Here is a 13,646-nt window from a genome sequence, read left to right as displayed (position 1 = left end):
AGCAATCAGTATGTGTATTTCCCTTGATCTCTGATTATGAAATGGTATCCAGGCCCCCAGCTCTGTCTGGGGTCCAGTTCAGAGATCCTCCAATGGCCTGGAGTAGGAGAGGGTGCCTGCCACTGTCCCAGCCTTTGTCTGCCACATAGATCAGGCGGGTTCTTGGCTTTCTCCACTGGGATCCATCAAGTCAGTTACTACTCTCCTATCATATTCCCAGCCTCCAAAATTGTGTTGCCATTATCTCACCTGTTCTCCCCATCTTAAGGGTTGATGGCTTTCGGTGGGGAGTTTGGGGGAAATTAGCAGCGAGTTCAATCCATCTCCTTTACTAATGTTTCAGATATTTAATTTAGTTAAGGTATTTACAGCTCACAACCACAGGAAGCAATTCGACCTCTAGCCCTGAAGAGACAAGGGGAAGGAGCTGAGAGGGAACCCTGGGACTACAATAGTTGTACCAGCAGCCCTCTGACAAGAACTGTGGCCTTAAATATAAATGGAAGATCTCAGCAACTACTGCACATCTTGGCAGGAATAGTAAGGGGTGGGAAAGGAAACGAATCGCCTGATATCTCTCTCTCTCCTGCCTTCTGATCTTGTGCTGGTGCCTTCCATTAGCAGAATCTACCAGAAGTTTCCCTCGCTAAAAAGCAGGTCAACAAGGATGGAGAGTGGATTTAAAGGAACAAGTGAAGAATACCTAGTATGGACAGATCTCTGAAAAAAAAGATATAACTGTTTTAAAAGAAACAAAATTCTTTGCATGATTGTATGCCCTGAGAACCAAAAAGAATAGTCTGAAAAACTAAAAATGTAATCCAGGAAAATGGTAAGATGTAAACAATATATGAACATTAGTAACTTCTGGACTAATTGTAATCAGAAAATTACCAAGAAAAATATCCCATTCTCGGTAACAGCCTAGAAGTAAACATTAGTATCTGAAGAGCAAGACCTACATGAAGGAACTACCATATTATTGAGACAAAAAGAAAATGGACAGAAGAGATCAGCCTAACCATTTTATTATAAACATAATTTATTATAAAAATTATTTCAATTTGTTTTTACATATTCCCTTTATGCTTAGCATTTAGAATGTGATCAGTTCATATTTGTTGAATGACAAAATGAGTGAATCTAATAAGCACGTACCGATATTTATGCAGAGGTCTGTCCTTGATGTTTCTGTCCACCAGGAGTCAGGCTTTCATCATGACAGAATAAACCAGTTAGGTCCCACCAGAGCTTCCACCTAGTACAGATGACCACACTCAACCAAAATTGAGTGTCAATATTTGTGATTAACCTCATAGACTAATAAGCCATTTTCAAAAGCATATTTATTTGATTGCAAAAGTAATATCATTACAAAAAAAGCATGGGAGGATATGCAGAAAAAAATAAAAATCAACTTTAATATTTCTTCTCAGTGAAAACCACTGATGACATTTTAGTATATGTCCTTTGGACATATACTATTTTTTCCAGTGTAGGTATGTGAAAACTGGAAGCATGCATTATCTCTTTTATAGATTATGATGTTTGTCTTTCTTCTGCTACCACCTCCCTACATGAATACATCATGTATCTTTACTTTCTTGCTCCAAACACATTCAGTGACTTATGAGGCCTGTGCGAAGTCCCCATGCCACCTGGGCCTGCCTCCCTTCTTGTCCCATTTTTATCTCTTGCCGTCTCAAATAGCAGCTGCTAGGTCTATCTGAGTGTAGCTGGTTTAAGTCATCCACACTTGAAATTGATACATGAGTGGAGAAACAGGACTGTGGTGTGTTTGCTAGCCAGGGATGTGTCGTCTGAAATCAGAGGAAAGGATATCTCTAATTCTCACTAAGGCACCCATGGGCTAGCTGGGCCCCAAGGAAAGAGAGATTTTTGAGCAAGTCGATTTCTGTGCTGTTTGCCTATTTTGATTAACTTTCAGCTTCCATTGAAAACACACCTTTATAATCACTTAGCTCATTACTGTGAAGTATATGGACTTTGTCTTGCAGCCTGCAAATTCTCTACCTGCTTGGCCACTTCCTCACTGTTACAGTTAGTGCAAACAAGTACACTGAAAACAAAAAGTCTATTCTTGAGCTAAGAGCATAAAGAAGCTCATATTTGACTATGAATATTGGAAGCTTGAATCACAAGTGTGTACAAGGAAGGTGCCTTGTTACTCATGAGAGGTTGTGCTCTGGTTAAAACCGGCTCTGAGGAAGCCAGCATCCATGTGGCCATCTGCTTGAGAAACCTGCTGCAGTTCTGGGTCCGGTATTTCTTTACCGTAAGTGGAAGTTAAGTAACTGGCAGCTCAACTGTTTTGTGTAACCACTCAACTGTTCTTAGGACTTGAGCTGGAAACCCACATTTCTTCCATTATCTATTTTTTTTTAAATCCTGCCCCAAGATCTGTCAAAAACATGAAGTCTTGACTTAACCACCCAATTAGAATAAAGTGCTTCTTTCTCTGCTCACATCACACCTGGCAGCTAATATTGCACAGATTCTGTCTTTTCAGATCTTACATGGATTATAAATCTTCAGAAAGCAATCAGTGTAATAATTATGTGAATCTCATAATGTCTGGCTCCTAGCAGTTTTTAGCAAGCATTTGTTTAATTGACTTTACTTGCTAGAGAAGATGATGTATAAGAGTAGTATCTCCCTGTCTTGGACTGTCCTAACATCAGTTTTCTGGTCTGGCTTGCTGTGCTCTTGTGAAATGAATGGGAATGACTGTGTAGTTTGGGATTCAGTATGAATATTCTACTTCACTAAAAAACAGGATCTACATCCGTTTTGCAATATCCTTATTTAAGCAATAACCTGATTGCAAGGTAAGTGTTTACCGTTCCACAATGTTTTAATGAAATAGAGTAAAATGTATGTAATTTACTTGATTAAGGTGGTAAATCATAAATCAGATTTGGACAACTTCTGGAATCACAGAATATTAATTGGCCTCTCTAAGCCTCAGTCTCCTTATCTCCTGAAGGAGGGTGGATTACAATAATCTCTAAAGACTCACGTGGTTTGAAGATATTTGGTTGTTATTCACATCATAAAGCCACTTAAAGGAAACTCCTCATTTTACTGTTATTCAATTAAAACGTACATTTTACACCATTCTAACATTATTCAATATTGGAAAAACTACATTTTGAGACAAAACCACTGCCCAATCTCTGGCAAGTCACTTAACTTGTTCAGGCTTCAATTTTTTCACCTTCGAAGTGAGAATAACAGTGGCTGCCAGCCCCACTTTTACACTGGAAGTTTCTTATGAAAGTTAAGTAAGATAACATAGGTGAAAGGAAAAGAGACCTCAGGCCAGTTCATAAATGAAACCTTTTTTCTAGCTTTTTTTGTTTTTTGTTTTGTTTTGTTTTGTTTTGTTTCTGTCATTTGAATGTCATAACGACATAAAGGGCAGAACTGGGAAGAGACTAGAGAAAATGTTCCATCCAGGCTTAGGAAATCTTTACAAACATTTTCCCAAGTCACACTTGAACTGGGAGTATTATCTGATTGCGGGGTGGACAACAGATTGTCTAGGACTCCGCAGGACAACTAGCTTTGTCTTCTGAGCCAGGGCTACTCAAAGTGGGGTAACCAGCTCAGCAGCAGCCCCCGAATTCTCTTGTGGGAATTCAGACAGGAGGCCCAGCCCCAGCCATACTGAATAAGGTCTGGGGCCCAGGAATCTGTGTTTTAACAAGGTCACAAGAGACTTTTATGCATGCTAAACTTTAAGAACTGACATTCTAAGATATTCTAGGACACTTTGATGTCATAATACTAGGAAATGGATTCTGATGCAGGGCAGGGTGGATGTCCCCAAGTGGAGACTCAAGTCTTGCTCTGAGAGAGAAAAGGTGAGGGTTCTTGACAGTGCGCAAGAAAGAATTCAAGTGCACACCAGAGTTAGAGACAAAAGGAAAGTTTATTAGAGAAGGAATAAATCTACATAGAGCGTGGTCTCCTCTCAAAGACAGAGAATGAGAGAGACAGAGGGAGACTGAGAGGGACAATGAGAGGGACTCCAGGTGTTCAGGAATTTCAGTTTACATATCATTCTTGGTTTCTATGAATTATAATTTAAAGACTTTGTTTACCTATTTTCTTTTGATGGTATGGGTATGCTCTAAATAAATAATATTTTTAGCATAAAGTGCACGTAAAGCCCTCTACTGGATTTTAATTCTTGTGTACAACATGTACATATATGGAGAGCCACTGGCTGAATTTCCAACAATGTTCCCTTCCCCCTGCAAGAGACAGGAATGCACTTGCAGATATTGTCTTGTGTAGCGATGGCGGACATTTAGACTTGTGTGCACATGACAACCATCCCTTTCTTCGGAGACATTAATCTCCCCATACTTTATACGTGTGATATGAGAGGAAGCCGTGAACTCCTCACAGGTCCGGTCAGCTCTAGCTGACTCCAGTCGGCTTCATTTGGTGCCCCACCTCAGGCCCCGATCCTTGGACCAAGTTCTTTCCTGGGACCAGAGAGACCAAGCCCCAGTTCCTCTTTGGTCATGACACTCAGAGATGTGAAAATGTGCTTCCCATTTTGTGAAGAAAGCCAGTATGAGGAAATAAAGCCAACAGGGAAAGAAATGAGCCAAGAGAATCCGTGGTTCGTTCAACGCCTTAGTAAAGAATTTTCTGAGGCCAGCCACACCCCTGCCATTTCTACAGTAGCATCAGTCTTCCAGTAATCCCCCTTTTCTTTCCTCTTAATCCAGTTTATCGGGTTTCAATAACTTGCAACCAAGAGGTCTGCTAACAAACAGCAGGGCTAAATTACTGGTAGGAGCTGGGACAGCTGAGATGTAGCCAGGAGTGGAGGCCATGATTCAGTCATGACTCAGTAGCTGTCAGAGTGCAGTGGATAAAGGACAGGTAGAAGGTGGCTTTCGAAACCGCACACCATTGTTTATTGGTAATTTGGGATTTCCTCTTGGAAAACCTCCAAATTCATTTTGAAATGCAGGCAGTGGAGAGGATCTTATGTCTCCAAGAACTGTTTGGTAGGAACAACCTTAAACTCTAATTTTTTGAGATCTCAATCAAAAGCAGCCAGGATTGGCTGTTCCTCCTCCCCTAACATCTGTCCCTCTTACCCCCAGGCCAATCCATTTGTCTGCACTCCTTGCCCAGGGAGTGCAGAGAGCATGGGGTTTGGAGTCAAACCTGGTTCAAGTCCTGCCTAATTATATTTATATTCTGAACCTCAGCCTCTTCACTGGTGAAATTGAGCTAATGGCACCTACTTGTAGGTCCAGAGAGGAGTCAAAATAATTACTATAAAATGCTTGGCACATAGAAGGTTTTATTATAGATCTTGAAAGATCCCTGTGTAATAGCCCTTTCTATTGAAAGTAAAGATTTTTTTTTTTTCTAATCCTGGGTATTTTCAGAAGTGGCCAATGTTGTTTCAATGTGCCGGGACCAGTCCAGATGTGATTTTTCTCTCAATTTGTGAAGCCAGGTGTGCCAAACATTTCTTCTGTGATTTACTTCTGGGGTTCCTTTTCCTTGTGTTTCTAAAACATAAATAAATAAATAGAGCTGGGTGCCAATATCTGTTTCAGCCTTAAGATTAGATCACTTGTAAATAATCAATGCTCCCTTATATAGCATCATAAGACTGGAAAGGAACTTCTGAGTCATTTAATCTAGTTTCTACAGTAATCATGTATCACCCAAAGCCCATGTGATAGAAACTTGACTAGTGGGAAAGGAAAAGATAAAAATCACAGTTATTTTGATAGACCATATGTTCGATCATATTTTTTCCCATTAATATACCTTGTAAACACCATTCTCTAATTTAACCATCTTGATAATACTGCCAGCAAAAAAAAATAAATAAATAGATAACAACTAAAAAAATAACAGTAGGTTATGGTTATGAACAGTTTAACTGGAGACCTGACTCTATCCAGTAAGTCTGTAGATTAACAAAGTTAACTCCTCTACTAGCTTCTGTGCTCTTAATCAAATTCCTATGACATAAAATAGTTCCCTCATACTTTCTATGGATGTTCCAGGTTCACTAGAGAAAGACCTAGAAAGATTTCCTTTGAATTGAGTGTAGAAGAAAGAAGTGGGAGATCAGCATTTCATTTCAGAATCTCCACTTCACAGTTTAGCACCTCAATTTAAATCCTTATTTGGTCACTGGACATAATTACCTAACTATATTCATCCATTCATTTCTTCTCTCATTTAACAAAGGCTCAGTGTGTAAGCATTGGGAATATAAAAATGAGTGAAAGAACTTCCAAGTTAAGATGGCAGAATAAATATACACATAATTAAAATACTTTCACATATAATTGTAGAAGAGTTGGTCATTTGGCAAATTTGCAGTAACAGGCTTAGGTTCAATGTCATCTAGGAGAAGTCTCTTAATCAGAATTAATCTTTCCTTTACACTCCAACAAAGCTGGAATCTTTAGTATTATAGTATACTTTTTGTGGTGTCTGTTTTATATTTTAAATTACTAGGATCTGAAGAAGGAACAAAGATAAGAAGTGGGTTTTGCCTTCAAGGAGTTTACAGTCTATTAGCAACTTTAAAACAGGACCATTAGTGATAATTCAAAGAAGTATCTGGTAAGTGTTAAAGAAGGTGTGAGCAAAGAGCAATAGAAGGTCAAGGATGAGTATGGAACATCAAGAACCTCGGAATATCAGGAGAAGAGTCAGGTGGAGGAAGCATATTTGATAGGGGACTCGAAGGCTAAATAGTACTTCAACAGGTACAGATAGTAGAAATCATCAGCATTCCAGAAAGAGGAAAGGACATGGGCAGTTCTTCTTCAGCATATAAAAGGGTTCCTCAATCTACTTGGTTTTGATGTCAGGGTAATGCTAGCCTCATGTAATTAGTGGGAAATGTTTTATTCTTTCCAATTTTCTGGTGAGTTAGTATAAAATTAGTATTATTTATTCTTTAAATGTGATAAAATTCAACAATGAAAGCCATGGAGTTTTCTCAGTTTCTAAGCACTTACTTTAGCTGTGTACCACAAATTTCAATATGTCATTTTTTTCATTTTTAAAATGAAATTTATTCAACATACTTTTTGATTTTCTTTTCTTTTTTTTTAATTTTTACTATAGCTCATGGGTTACTTTTAAGTGCATTGCTTATTTTCTAAATATTTAAAGATTTTTCCCCAGATATCTTTTTATTATTGATTACTAATTTAATTCTATAGTAGTCAGAAGAAAAAAAACTTTGTGTGATTTATTTTAAATATATTGAGACTTGTTTTATGGCCTCAAATATGGTCTATCTTGGTTAATGTTCTTGAAAAGATTGTGTATTCTGTTGTTGGGTGAATGTGTATTCTCTTGTTTGGTTTCTGTGTATTCAGGCATTTATATAAGTCGCTGGACCAGGATGCCATAGTCAGGACCAGCTTCAGGCTTTTTTTTTTCAAAGTCTGTGTTTAGGGCCCATTATTTCGTCATTTTCCCCAGAACCCAGTGTTCTCACAACCTCTCTCCCACTCATGTCTCATTCTCAGATCCTCAATCCTACAAAGATGTAAGTGACTGATCTTCACTAAGATAAATGGTAGCTGAAGACTATTATTCCTATAAAAAGCATTATTATTTTAAAGAAGACTTAAAATTTTAAGGTAACAGGATGTAGTTTAGCCATGGAATTTTAGGCATTAGCTAGAGAATAACCAATATCTCTGGAGGCAGAGGAGCTCGAAACCTCCAGGAACAGCTGTAGACTATCAGCATTTCCACCTGGCTTAGGCTAGCTTGGTTTCAGGTACAATAACTGTTCAGTGTCCTCCAATTTTGAACTGCAACTATTTAAGAATCTTCCAACACTTTTGCCACTCGAAAAATGAAACATGCCTTGTTGTTTTGTGTCAAAAATGTAAAGTACCATACTCTTCCTGCTCTCCAGAAAAATCCAGTTCTGACCAAATTCCTGACAATACATGAACCTAAACCTGAACCTGAAATTTCACCATTGCTTTCTCCCAGTATAAATGCATGCTCGGCCACAGGCTTCATAAGTCATATTTTTTAAAATCAACAGGAATTTGTCCCATAATGCTTCAAACTCAAACCAAAGTTGATATGCAATAATGGTAGTGAAACAGCCAACCTCTTATAATTAAGCCTGATAAATCTATCACTCTATTACTGCTGCTTAATAATTCAGGAACATACAAAGACTTTATTCTGTATAGGAGAAATAGAATAGGGATAGTTTTGCTGAAGTTATAGAAACAATGAAAAGAAGAGATGTGAAATCAACAAGGAAATTGTTGCCAGGCAACATGCTTGGTTGTCAGAGAGATAGAGCTGTCTTCAGTAATAACCCTTGAGCAATCTTTGATAACAGCCATAAATACTTGAACTAGAAAATGTCTACATCATGAGTGGGGTGAGGCAAATACTTTTCCAAAGAACCAACGCATCCAGCTCTCCCATTTCATTCCATAAATATGAACCATCCTGTAAATATAAGGCCCTAGGGTCCTACACATTTGAGGAGTATAGTGTCCTTGCTAACTGGAACATATCATGGCTTTTTTTTTATGGTTGTACTTCTATCTGTACATAATCTTTTTACACAGTCACAGGATGCACCAAAATTGTGCCCAATATTTTGTTTTGCAAGTCTGGGAAAGTTTTACTGGCTTGATCACCAACACAGTGCAGGTAAGTTCCATTTACAAACATGAAGACTAGAGAATGTTAGGGTTTGAAGGAACTTACACAACATTGGATCCACATTCTTCCTTGTCTCAGATGAGGAATGTGGCTTCTATGATTGATATATCAATGACCATCTCCTTTTGCTCTTTGAGTCTACCATTCCAAATAGAACCTGATCTTTATGTTGACAGTCCTCTGCAGTTGAGCTCATCCTGTCATTTTTCTCTGTTAAAAGGACTCTTTGACAGCAAGGGCTCTATTATACTCCACCACTAGCACAATACGTTAATAAATTGGAACACAGGAACAGTAATACATCAACCTAAGCAGTGATCTTCAAGACAAGGAGTGAATCTCAGTCAGCCAGAGGTTGTCTTGAACACATCTCCATCCCTATATTATACTGAGCACAGTATGATGGCTAAGAACACAGACTCTGCACCCAGACTGTCTAGGTTGAGCCTTGGCTCTTTGTGACCTTTGACAACTTGTATAATATCTCTGTGTCTCAGTTTTGTCATCTGTAAAATGAAGATGTTGATATCAGATTGTTGAGAGGATTAAACAAGCTCATATCAAGTTTAGAAAAGTTTCTGTCATATAAACACTATATAGTATGAGATATTATCTTTGAGAGTTTAATCTATGTCAATATCATTGTTGACCATGTCACAGCAAAATCTGCCAAGAGTTACAGATTAGTACTTCGAAGGACTATGCTCGAAACAATTGCCAGTGGGCAGGAAGAAGGGTTTGGAGGCGGGGTGGAAGGAAGATAAGCACCTTTCCTTTTCCTTGGGGTTTTTACTCTTCTATACAAGCCACTTGATTTCTGGGTTAGTGATTTATAGCATTATAAATTAAGCAATTGTCTGGCTTTTCCCCACTAGATTTTCCATGTTAATGCTAATTTTGATTTACCTTTATTTCTTCTTAAATGTATTAGGTAAGGAAGTCTTGCCAAGAGTTTTTTTCTATGTTATAACAAAACTGTTTGAACGGCTCAGAAAGAGAAAGATTCCTGTTTAACTGGTGACAGGATGCTCATATTTAGAAGGCTTCCTTAACATCCAAAAGAAAAAGAAGGCTAACGGAAGAAAAACCAATAGAGCTAGAATTCTTTATTATCATACGTACACATATAAGAGCCAATCAAACACAGAGCTTCAGTCCTAAAGGATGTTGTTTTCTTCACAAGGAAAGTTGGTCATTCAAAATAGACTTATCATGGGCTCCACACATATGTACACACAAAATGTAACATTAACTCTAACAGCTTATAGACAAAACTTCTCTAAGGTCTTTAGAAAGTAGAGAAGAGGTTACCCTGGCAGGGGTTTATGACTTCTACTGTGCTGGGAGAATTCTATTTTTTGATCTGGGTGCTAAATTCATGAGTGTGTTCATTTTGTGAAACATTTTTGAACTGTCCTATTTAAAAGCGTCAAAAGTTCTATATAAAAAACTAGTTAATTCTTAGCGAATGTCCTTTATTGAAATATAGATATTTTTAAAGAGATTTATAAGTTTTGTAAAGTCAAATAAGGATGATCTATAGTTAGGAAAATTGATGGTTGCAGTGACTAAACAAAAACAAACATTATCGGTCCTCCAGTTAAGATGACAGAGTAGGTAAATGCTGTGCTTGTCTCCTCCTATAACCACATTAAAATTACAAATAAATTATAGAACAACAACCTGGAGAACCATCTGAAGACTAACTGAACAGAAATCCTACAACTAATGATATAAAGAAGAAGCCATGTCGAGACTGGTAGGAGGGGTGGAGACACTAATTGGGCTGGCCCCATACTCATGTATGGTGGTCAAAAATCAGGAGGGATATCTCTGCTGCAGAGTTCCCTCTTGAAGACCAAGGAGGGCTGGGACAGCCACACAATGGGCTCCCCATCTTGGAGCACCAGTGCTGGGAAGAGGGGCCCCCCACAACATCTGGCTATGAAAATCAGCAGTAATTCCATCAGTTGGGGTGAGATGAAAGGTGGTTGGAAACTCAGGTGTCCTCTTAAAGGGCCCATGCAAAGATTCTCTCACTCCAGGCTCCTGCCGAAGGACAACATCTGGGGAGATACCAGAGACATACAAAGAGAGACTGAGTAGTGTGGCTTCAGGGAGAGGGCTGAAGGGAAAGTCACCATTGTCCCTGTATTGAACCCTTTTCCTGTATAACCAGTGAGTGAATGCCATCTTTCCTGTGTTGAGCCCTTTTCCCACGCCACCAAATTTGAATTTTCATTGGCCTGGTGAACTCTGCTCACTACACCCTGGTGACTCCCTGGAATGCTGACCCACCCAACTTGCACATTGCCAGGGTTTTTTTCTGCCCCAATCAGCCAGCAGTTGGGGTTTATCTGTGCCACAGTCTTTCTTGGACAACTCTCAGGGTTTAGGGGCCCCAGGTGAGTGACAGCTGGCTTTAGTGTGCTCTGAGCATTTTGCGTAGTGGCCCCGGGCTCAGTACTGGCATCAAATCTGAATTTGCACTAACCTGGTGAATATTATTTGCCCCACCCTGGTGACTCCCTGAGGCCCCATCCCGCCCAGCTCGCATACTTCTGAAGTCTGTTTCAGTGGCCTGCAGAAAGCCAGTGTTGGCCTATGCCACAGTCTTTCTTGAACAACTATCAAAGATCTGCAGGTCTCAATCTGGTGACAGCTGGACTTGATGTGCTCTGAGCCTTTCATGGAGTGGCCCAAGGCTCAGTACTGGTGTCAAATCTGAAGCTGCATTAACCCTTTGAACACCACTCACCCCACACTGATGACTTCCTGAAAACCCACCTCATCCCACTTGTGCACTACCTGAGGCTCTTTTAACAGCCGAGCCTTATGGGCAGCTGGCAGATTACTACTAATGAAATGGAATCAATAACTAAAAAATGCCCACAAACAAAATTCCTGGACCAGATGGCTTCACAGGTTAATTATGCTAAATGGTTGAAAAAGAATTAACACCTATCATTCTCAAATTATGCCAGAAAATTAAAGAGATTGAAAGACTCCCGACCTCATTTTATGAGGCCACCATTACCCTGATTCTAAAGTCAGGCAAAGACATTACAAAAAAAGAAAACTATAGGTCAATATCCCTGGCGAACATTGATGCAAAAATCCTCAACAAAATAAAAGCAAACTGAATTCAGCAATACATTTAAAAGATCATAAACCATAATCAAGTGGAATTTTTTCCTGGGATGCAAAGTTGATTCAACACCCACAAATCAATTAACACAATACACCACACAAATAAAATGAAGGATGAGAATTATATAGTCATATCAATAGATGCAGAAAAAGCATTTGACAAAATCCAGCATCCATTTATGATAAAAACTCTCAGCAAAGTGGGAATCAAGGAAACATACCTCAACATAAAAAGACCAGATATAACAAATGCACAGCTAACATCATACTCAATGGTGAAAAGCTAAAAGCACTTCTCTTAAGATCAGGAACAAGACCAGGATGTCCACCTTCACCACTTTTATTCAGCATAGTATTGGAAGTCCTAACCATAACAATCAGACAAGAAAAAGAAATAAAAGGCATCCAAATTGGAAAGGAAGAAGTAAAACTGTTATTATTTGAAGAAGACATGATACTATATAGGGAGAACCCTAAAGACTCTGCCAAAATAATATTAGAACTGATAAATGAATTCAGTAAAGTAGCAGGATACAAAATTAATATTAGGATATCAGTTGCATTTGTATACACCAGTAACAAATTATCAGAGAAATTCACCCATTTCCAATTTAGAAAAAAAAAGTGCAGCTCACTGCCAGAGTTAATTTAATTTTACATAAACACGCTTTTTGAGGCTGAAGCAAATCTGACTGGTTTTCAATGCAAAAATAAAATAAAAATTGTTTTTGGAGTTATTTCTAAGCAGAACTTATCTCTAATCATAATGTAACAGAAATGTATATGGTAATCAGTATTTAATAATTTTCTTTCGTGTGGTAAATTTCAAAGCACAGACAACACAAAGCGGAACATCAAGGATTTGACATTTTCAGCAATTGGGAATTACTATATTTTGCAAATGGAAATATTACTACTGAAAACAGAATGCTATAAATAGAATGATGTCATTTATTTCCAGAGACTATCGATATACTAGAATGATATGAAAATAATAATAAAAGCAAGATATTTCATGGCAAAATTTGGGAGTAAGGTTAGGACTGTAATCCACAAGTTATCTCGGGGTAAACACTGCAGCCACAGCACCGCCGACCAAGTATTCTCGGCGCAAACAAGAAATAGGTTAAGAAAACAATCCCATTTACAATTGCATCAAAAATAAAATAAAATACTTAGGAATAAATTTAACCAAAGAGGTAAAAGACTTGTACTTTGAAAATTAAAAGATACTGAAGAAAGAAACTGAAGATGATACAAATAAATGGGAGCATATGCTATGCTCACAGATAGGAAGAATTAACCTCGTCAAAATGTCCATACTACCCAAGCAATGTATACATTCAATGCAATCAAAATACTATTGATATTTTTCACATAACTAGAACAAATAATCCTAAAATTTATATGGAACCATAAAAGACCTTGAATAGTCACAGCAATCTTGAGAAAGAACGAAGTTGGAGGTATCATGTTACTTGATGTCAAACCATGCCAAAAGTCTATAGTAATTAAAACAACATGGTACTGTCATTAAAACAGGAACATAATTAAATGGAGCAGAATAGACAGCCCAGAAATAAATCCAGGCCTATATGGTCAACTAATCTATGACAGTGGAGGCAAGGACATACATTGGGGTAAAGAGAGTCTGTTCACTAAATGCTGTTGGGAAAACTAGATAGACACATGCAAAAAAAAAAAAAAATGAAACGACCACTTTCTTACAACATATACAAGAATAAACTCAAAATAGATTA

This window comes from Pteropus alecto, unplaced genomic scaffold (genome assembly GCF_000325575.1).
Source record: "Pteropus alecto unplaced genomic scaffold, ASM32557v1 scaffold389, whole genome shotgun sequence".
Taxonomy (NCBI): Eukaryota; Metazoa; Chordata; class Mammalia; order Chiroptera; family Pteropodidae; genus Pteropus; species Pteropus alecto.
Note: the sequence above shows the minus strand (reverse complement) of the source record.